At 40.2% G+C, this 9,443-nt stretch overlaps 1 long non-coding RNA gene across 1 annotated transcript; it reads left to right on the top strand.

Moving 5' to 3' along the window:
- The first annotated feature begins 622 nt into the window (after window positions 1–622).
- On the top strand, window positions 623–1,951 carry LOC140116591 (uncharacterized). Its single transcript, XR_011852837.1, has 3 exons — window positions 623–705; window positions 836–1,189; window positions 1,837–1,951. It is a non-coding gene; the product is annotated as an uncharacterized lncRNA (long non-coding RNA).
- The last annotated feature ends 7,492 nt before the right edge of the window (window positions 1,952–9,443 follow it).

The following is a 9,443-nucleotide window of genomic DNA, read 5'->3' as shown; positions in this document are numbered from 1 at the left end:
ATTATTGGTCATCAGGTAGGTCTGGAGTCTGTGGAATATTTTCTCGACAAAGAAGGATCACTCGATCGACGACACGACTCATTCATTTTAGACCTATTAGCCTTAATCCTCCACCAAAATTATTTTATATTTGACAGATCATACTTCAAACAGGTGTCAGGAACCGCCATGGGTGCACGGTGCGCTCCGGCCTACGCCAACCTATTTTTGGGGTGGTGGGAGGAGCGCATCGTGTACCAATTGGCTGCGTTCCGGGCTCATGTGGTGGGATGGCATAGGTATATTGATGATGTGCTTCTGGTTTGGCAGGGAACGACTGATGAATTTCAGGATTTTTTCAGATGTCTGAACTCTAATCCCTGGAAAATTAAACTCACGGCTCATACCTCTGAAACTTCTGTTGAATTTCTGGATTTGAAGATTGGTAAGAATGGGACTCGTCTGGTAACATCACTGTTTAGGAAACCGACCGCTACCAACAACCTTCTGTCTTTTGCCAGTTTTCACCCCAAACACTTAAGAACGAGTATTCCAGTGGGACAATTCCTCCGTGTCCGTCGAAATTGCTGCGATGATATGGATTTCCGCACACAAGCAAAAGACCTAACTGAAAGATTCCAAGCACGGGGATACCCGAAGAAGGTTATCTCCAAGGCATTCATCAGGGCCAGGGACAGTGACCGCAAGACCCTACTGGAACCTCAGGTACGGAACACTGAATCCAAACCCTGCCTGATCACTACCTTTAACAATCAGTGGTCGGATATCTACCACATCTTGGAAAATAACTGGGATATTTTGCTGAGTGACAAAAGATTACATGTTCATATTTCAGATAAACCGAGGTTGATCTCTAGAAGGGCACGGAATCTTAAAGATGTACTTACTTCCAGTCACTTTCAGAGACCCACCACATCGCTCGCTAGGGGTCAACGCCTAAAGGGTTCATTCCCCTGTGGGGACTGCTCGGTCTGCCCACGGATTCTAAAGACCAGTACCTTTGTTCATCCTAACAACCAATCATCATATAGACTTTACGACTATATAAATTGCAGGACCAAAGAAGTGGTCTACGTGCTCACATGCTCCTGCCCCATGATTTACGTTGGACAGACGGGACAAGAACTGCGAAAACGAATACAACAGCACCTCTCTTCCATCACAACGGCCGCCAATGACCTCATGAAAGGTAAGACCCTCTCATCGGTGGCTGCCCATTTCCACCAGGCACACCAGGGCAAAAACCACAGTCTTCGGGTTTGTGGAATGGAGAGGTTACACTGGAACCAACGGGGGGGAAATCGGACTAAAGAGCTCCTCCGAATAGAATCTAAGTGGATTTATCAACTCAATTCACTGGCCCCCTCTGGATTAAACGAAGACCTCCTATATGCGGGTTTTTATAAGGATTAGATATACAATTTCTACTTATGTAAGGGTTTATCGTCTCCCATTTCTCACTTACTCACTAGTCCATTCTCTTACTTATTCTCTTCTTTCTATTCTTCTTCTCCCTACTTTCTCCCTCCCCCCCCCACCCCCTTCTCCCTTCTTCCTCCTCTCTTATTGCAGTTTGCTCACAGGAATCATCCTCATCATCGTTTACTTATCACTCCATCACACATTGGTCCTCTTATGATTTAGATATACATTTATTAATGGACCTTTTCCTACATTGTTGCCGGCTACTACGCGGCGGTGAACTTGATATCCCTCGGGTCACCGCCGTGTAGTCGGCTTGCTTCTATATGTTCTTCCTCACGTTTTTTATGTTCACTAGGTTTTCCACATATCTATCACTTACTAATTTTACATTTTTTGGAACACTCTTTTTAGATGGTTATGACCCTGTACGTTATGAATTTATTACTCCATCTGATCCTCAAACCTTCGACTTCCTCGATACCTTGTTAATCATCTGTCCGCATTGGAGGCTCCACCCCTGGTCTCAAACTTCCCCAAGAATGTACATCATTGACATCTTCATGGATATGATTTCTCTCTTCTCGTCCATACTTCTCACTTCGCCATGTGTCTCAAGCTTTAAATTTTAAATATTGTGGTACTAAACGCTCTAACTCTTTACGTCTTTGACTTTTTGAGTCCTAAAACTACGAAAACTATATTATTTATATTGTTCATTACTGTTGATTATTATGCACACTATTTATCCATTTTAGCCAATTCCAACACATTGTGTTTAACTATTATATTTGTAAGTTCATTATGCTGATAAGATTTATATATGGTATCTATTCTATGTTTCTTACTCACCCTCAGAGTCTGACCCTTTTTTTGGCAGCTGTGTCAATACTCTGTAATTTTTTAAACCCAAAAAACTCTTTATTATCCTTGATTGCACTTAGGCACTTTTTTCAGCCCTAGGGTATTTTAGGGCTTATAATGCTTTCGGCGCTTGCTCACTTATTGCTATACCACTTATGCGCATGCACCTTGTACCTGTATGAATGTGTTGATTTTGTGGCGCAGTAGCGCCTAATTTGTCGCGGCAGCGCCTAATTTGTCGCAGCAGCGCCTAATTTGTCGCAGCAGCGCCTAAATATCGTGGATTGCAAACCCCGGAAGTGACACCTTACTGACCGGCTGGAACGCATTGCGTCACATCCGGCCAACTGAAACGCACGCCACACGCAGGCACTCACTGGACACAGCTGTTGAATGTTAGACTCTGGGGGTGAGTACCCTATATATTCCTTGAACTCCCTTTCTGCACATTACCCCTGAGGAAGCCTGCCCAGACAGGCGGAACGCGTGGGGACTGTTTCCTGCCCCTTCTATCCCCAAGCTGGAGGATCTAGACATTGAGGTAAATTGTGACTTTCTACAGACTATATGCCTGTTGCTCACTTTGGTTTTTCATTTCTACTTATGTCCATTTTAACTTCAGCCTCAATGGCCTATATCTCCACTTACCTACTATATCCTTAGCAGATTTATCTACCATTTGTGATAGTGGGGCATGTGCAGCACAGAATTGTGCTTTTTAAATGTTTTTAAATGTATTTGTCTTCTATAACTAAATAAAATTGTTATTTTGCATTGAAAAATTTCATAGACATCCGCTTTTCTTCTTTAAATTCAAGCTATTGTACTGGGTGTCTTACAGTTTGATAGACCCAACTATATAAATATTGTTCAAAATATTATCAAAACCTGTGATTGTTTAAAACAAAAGATTACATGTCTGTTCTTGGTTTGGAGCTTTGAGAGAAAATAAAAGCATCCATATTTCCTGATAAAATGAGCAGCTTCTCACAATTGGCAATAATGAATAGTATAAGGAAACAGGAAAATGCAAGTTATATGCTACAGTATCTATTTCCGTACATTGACTTATTGAAACGTTTCAAGGGCAACCTGTCAGCATGTTCTGATAATTTATTTCATTGGTTTAACAAGAAATTGAGATTTTAAACAAAGTAGGAAGAAAGTAGAGAGGTAATGATCTCAACTCCCCCCTATTGGAATATATATATTGTAACACCTATATGGGCTAAGGTAGTTTCCCCATCTGTACATGTCTATATGATACTTAAAGGAAGGTAAATGGGCTCTCTCACAATAGCTAAACATGTTTAAAAATGACAGAGAGCAGCGGAGGACAAAAGATACTGGGGAGGAATCTATCAAGACTGGGAGCATTGTGTAGCAGTATTAATGTTCTACCTGCCAGTGCACAAAGAGTTTCCAGTCTTGTGCAGAACATGGCAATAAGTTTTGTGTACATCATGGCTAGCCGGCAATTGTCACCTTCTACTCCAGGCCTTGGTTAAGTCGCAGTTCAAAAGGGCAAAGCAATTTTTTCCTGTCTTGTGAGATTTTAAATCTGAGTGCCCTTCATGTTAGAATACGCACTTGGAAATTCTAAAAATACATTAAAAGGGGATCTAAAATACAGTTTATTGACGTTTCCCAGTTCTAGTCTTCCTATATGCTGGAGTACTATTCAGCTATGGAATGGCATGGAATGTTCCTTTCAGGTCCCTACTGTCATGTACAGGCAGTCCCCTACTTAACAACACCTGGATTACAGACAACCACTTGTTACAAACGGACCTCTAGATGTTGGTAATCTACTGTGCTTTAGTCCCAGGCTACAAAAAAACAGCTTTAACAGTTATCAAAGTTCTCTGCAATCAAGCTTTATTGTTAATCCTGGTTCTTATGACAATCCAACATTTTTGAAATCCAATTGTCACAGAGACCAAAAAATTTTTGGCTAGGGCTACAATTATCCAAGTATACAGTTTAGACTTTGTAACCTACTGCATGTATGTAGCCTGGGGACTGCCTGCATAGCCCCTTTTTAACTCTTGACTTTCTAATCTGTTACAGATTATCCTCTGAAATGTGTCTTCAATATTATGTACATGTGCACTAACACATGTCTTCACGAGTTATGGTAGACATTTGGTTATTTATTTCTAGATTCTGTGAAATTTTTGACAATTATCTGTAATTATCTGTTAGGTTCTATGTCTCTCTACTTCTCTACAACCACAGGCTTTGACTCACTGGCAAACGCACACACACAGACACACACAATACTACTGCTAAATTTGCAGAGCCCTCCCTCTTTATAGAACTTTCTGGGCTCTAACAATGCAGGCAATATGTGACACAAAGCCTAAATAATGATAAAACTGCCAAATATGCAATAAAATTTAGAATCAGAAAACTTTATAAAATACAAGTAGATGTCAACCATGGCAACACACCTGGAATGATCTTCAAGCAGTGAACCCAGCCATGTGAAAGGAAGTGATCTATCACTATGTTTCACCCAAAATATTCCAGATTCGGGAGTAATAAAAAAAAACAAAAAATGTTTTGCTGCTGCATATCTCTTTCATAAAGACACATGCACTAATAAAGACACAGGCCTTAAAGGGAACCTGTCAGCAGAAATTGACCTAATAAATCACTACCAGTATGCAATATGGAAATTGGTTGTATGAAGTCAAGGAGGCAGAGATTGTAACGCTGAAGTCAAGCTCTTTCTTCCTTAGAAAGCCTCATTCACTGTAATTTATGCTCCTGTATCCAGAGACATCACTAAACAGATCTGCTAAAGTCCGATGCATGATGTCAATCACGAGGAGGAGAGGAGGTGGTTTTCAGAGCTGTCCACCTTGACTTAGCATTAAAATCTACACCTCCTTGACCTTATACAACCAGTTTGCATCTCACTTCAAAGTTGATTTTATGGATTATGCCATCAACAAAGTCCATGAAAGAAGCAAAAGCTAAAAAGTGCCACAGTGCTTGACAATATACTGGTAGTGGTTTAATAGGCCAATGGCTGATGACATGTTCTCTTTAATTGATGGTTGTACAACACTTCAAAGAGCTCCACCCTGTTTGTATCATGGACATGATACTATAAATAAATCCGTCGAAAAATAATTACTTCTCGAAGCAAGTAAACTCCATGTGGCAAAGTTGGAGACAGGTAAAATACAAAAAGTTGTGTCATAATGTAACAAACGCTGCTATTCAACAAATATTCCTCGAAACCCTATGTACACTACTTGCCGGTACTTCAAGATACTGAAAGGGTTAATGCTTCAAGCTGATTCCAGTGAGATAACAGTGTGTTCATAATTTATACAGCTGATTTCATTATCCATTTTTTCCCTTGAAAGAACAGCTCAATAAATTTACATTTTACGATTTTTATTTGCAGTCGGTCAAACAGGAAAGGGTAAACTAAAGCCACGCTCAGCATTTTTTCCCTGGCTCCTGAATCAGGTGCAGAGACTGAAGGATTCACTACAATAATGGAAAAACAAGAAGGTGTAAGTGCTCCTGTTCGGAGAATATTTAGAACCCAAGACATTGACATAGTAACATTTTTGCTTATTGAGATGTACGTCTTATATACTCCCAAAACCAAGATCAGTCAGAATGAGAGGAACATTTGTCTTCCTACCTGTTTTTCTTATGTAGGGATATAAAATGACAGGTCTGCATGGGGCTTTGAGATGCTACAAGAATTTGAAGTTTCATTTTATATCTGTTTATGTCAAAACATAAAAAAACCCAACATTTCCTCACTTTGTGTCAAGTTAGGGCAGATGCACACAACGGTAAAAATCTGTCGTGCGTTGTCTGTTTTCAGAACAGAATGTACATGGTTGCAATACATTTAAATGGATCAATGCCCATAGCCATTAATTAACGTACTGTGCGATCAAATGATTAAAAAGTAGAGCATGTACTAGTCAGAACTGTTCACAGGTCTCGTATACACTGTAGTTCACATATGCAAAATGAATGCAAATCGTCTGCAAAATAATTGAATGCAAAGTGCCAGATTTATTAAAGCCCCTGCGGCAGTTTTCTGTCGGACTTTGCATATTCTTTTCAGTGCACACTGCTTGCACATGTATTTAAGAAGTGTCCACAACACATTTTGGGGGGTGCCAGATGCATGAAGAACGTGAGACACATTTCATGAATCTGACCCTCTACAGGCAAACAGTATGTACTATTTTTGATAAATGTGGGTCCCAAGTGTGTTTTTCATGCCTGACAAAATCAGGCGTGTTCAAACAAACAGAACACGTTAAATGTTTTTCTATTATAACTTACCCGTAACCTCAGAAGGTTTTGGTTCATAATAACTGATGCAAGTAACTGTAGACATAATTGAGATGTGAACTAGACCATAGTCAAATATAAGAGGATAAAATTATTTCAAGCCTAATTTAAGCTTGGTAATTTGAATGTGCCAGTTATTTATAGTACTGTCAAAATAGGACATAGCTTATATAGCAAAGCTTTATTTTTGGCCATAGCAACAAATCATGTTTCAGGTTTCAAAAAGAAAGTATAAGATAAGTTAAGATAATTTATACAATTGTATATAATTTCTCTTCCTTTTAACCCCTTAACGACCTGGCCCTTTTTTGTTTTTTTCATTTCCATTTTTCACTCCCCACCATCAAAAATCTTTTTTATTTTTACACGCAAGGAGCTCTGTGATGGCAATATGCAGCAAGTACTTACTTGCTATGGAGAGGGCTCAGCCTGTGAGCCCTCATCATGCACTGGGACCCAACACGCATAGTACTATTACGGCGCGTGTAAGGAAGGGGTTAAAGGAAATCTAAAGCAAACATTTTAAACCAGGGACTCTCATAGATCCAGACACAGTGTCAATCTTATTATATTTATTATCCATGGCCTATTTCCTTCTAAAATAACCTTTTAAAATTATGCTTATGATCCCGAAGGCCTTAGGGGTGTTCTTAGAACTCCTCTGTGGTCTTGCTTAGGGGTGTTCTTAGAGCTCCTCTGTGGTCTTGCTTCACAGGCCATTACAGTGTCTTCCCCTGTGCTCTCTCAGCACTTCCCTCTCCTTCTGGCTGATATTATCTCACTGCAGCAGAGGAAGATCCAGCACACAGAGGGAGGAGCAAGTGGCATGTGAAGCAAGACCTAGGAACACCCCTGAAGCCCTTCTGGATCATTAGCATAGTTTTAAAAGTTTATTTTAGAATGAAATAAGCCATGGATAGCAAATATAAGAAGATAACAGTGCCTTGATTTATGAGTAAGTGTCCCTGGGTTATCATACTTGATTATGATAATAGATTTAATTAAAGTTTCCATTAGTGCAAACATGGAATACACAATTTATGGTATTTTATCTTTATTGAAATTTTGCCTCTAAAAGAAGAACAGAAATAAAACACTCACATTAAAAAGTTTCAGAGTTAGACACTGACGAGAAGTAGGCATTTTCTGAGAAATTAATGCCACACACCTTAAGAAATATGGTTGAAAGGGTTAATTACTGATGTGGGCTCTAGTTAATAGAGTAACATTGGGCCCTGACTAATAAAGGTAGAAAGGTAGATTTCAGTCTGGTCTTTTTACAAAATGTTTTTTTTTTAAGCATATTTTTTTTTTAATTCTTCCTTTACTTTAAATTGTTCAGTCAGAAAAAAATCCTATATAAAACGTCATCTCAAAAAAATAGATCACAAAACATGTGATTATTTCACTATAGAAAGGCATCAGAGAACCTCTACCTGATACTACCTGATGATATATGCTTAGTACTCATCTCTCTGCCCCGTGCACATCTGCAGTAAACTTCTCTGCATTTCTTAGAAATAAAGCTTTTAAAAATATGCAAATGAGCCTGAAGCGCTCTGCTGAGCGCCTCTTGGCTCCTCGGATAATTAGTTTACTCCTGGCTCCTGGCCAACTGGCACGCCCATGCAGCCGTCAGAGATCATAGCAGAGTGTAGAGACGTGATGCTATGATTGCACATAGTGCAGGAATTGTGGAGGGAGGTAGGCAGAGCCAGTCAGGCCACTTCTAGATCTGCTAAAAGAACTACAGATGAGCACGGGATGGAGAGGTGAGTAGTAAGCATATACCATCAGGTAATGTGATGGTAGATGTCCTTTAAGGCCCTCTTGAGTTTGTCTGATAAACCATCAACTAAAACAGATAAAGCAGGATAACCTTGGCTATTTAGATCTGCCCAACCACACCAGGCAGTGGTAGGTATGTACATAAACTGTATCATTAGCACACTTTTGACACATATAAGGGGGCGTTATCTTGCATTGGTGCACGTATCCCACTCCTTAAATCACAACAGATATAGTAAGAGGCATGAATGAGTGGTCAGATCAATTCTACACCTCTATAGTGCAAGTTACAGCTGATGTGCCGACGTGGCCCCCTCCAATCTCCTTCCCACTTATACTTATAAGAAGAGTAAAGGCCGTAATATATGGCATGGTTTGAGTTGTACATAATGGAAGCCATTGTCTTCCTGCTCCATAATTGTGTCTCTGTGCTTTTGTGTGCAGATGAGGCGGGCAGATGTTATGGTCTGTGGCTACTTTTTTGAAAAATACAGCATTCTGCAAAGTAATATATATTCTTTTAGTTGTCCATTATGTGAAATATTTTAACAATCTGTGCTACAGTAACTCCCCACACTCGTTAACAAGCCACAAGTGCCCATGGCTCTTGTAAATTATGGTTTGTACCTCCGTTAGTAACTCAAACAGGAACACTTTATGGGACCTATCATCCAGCCAGTCTGAAAAAATGTATACAAAGCAATAAGCACACTTAAAAAAGTAGAGTATGTGCATTATACAATTAGAGGTACACATGAGTAGTTTCGCTAATGCAACATCCCCCACCGGGGCCCGGCCTTTTTTGGGGCCTTGAGGCAGCCGGGGCCCAGAATATCGGAGTGGCTGGCGGTTGCAGCCTAGGCACGCTAGTGTCACGGTGCTTGGTATGTCCCACAGCCTGGCAGGTCTCCAGTGGATGGTGTGTGCAAGAAATTAGATGAGGGAGAGGCTATGGTACTGGTTCTCCCTGGGGCAACACTTAGAGTCTGTAGTATGTGTCCCTGGATGGTGGATGGGGAACCCTTGATGGT

This window comes from Engystomops pustulosus, chromosome 2 (assembly GCF_040894005.1).
Source record: "Engystomops pustulosus chromosome 2, aEngPut4.maternal, whole genome shotgun sequence".
Lineage (NCBI taxonomy): Eukaryota > Metazoa > Chordata > Amphibia > Anura > Leptodactylidae > Engystomops > Engystomops pustulosus.
Note: the sequence above shows the minus strand (reverse complement) of the source record. Positions and strands in the feature narration are given on the sequence as shown.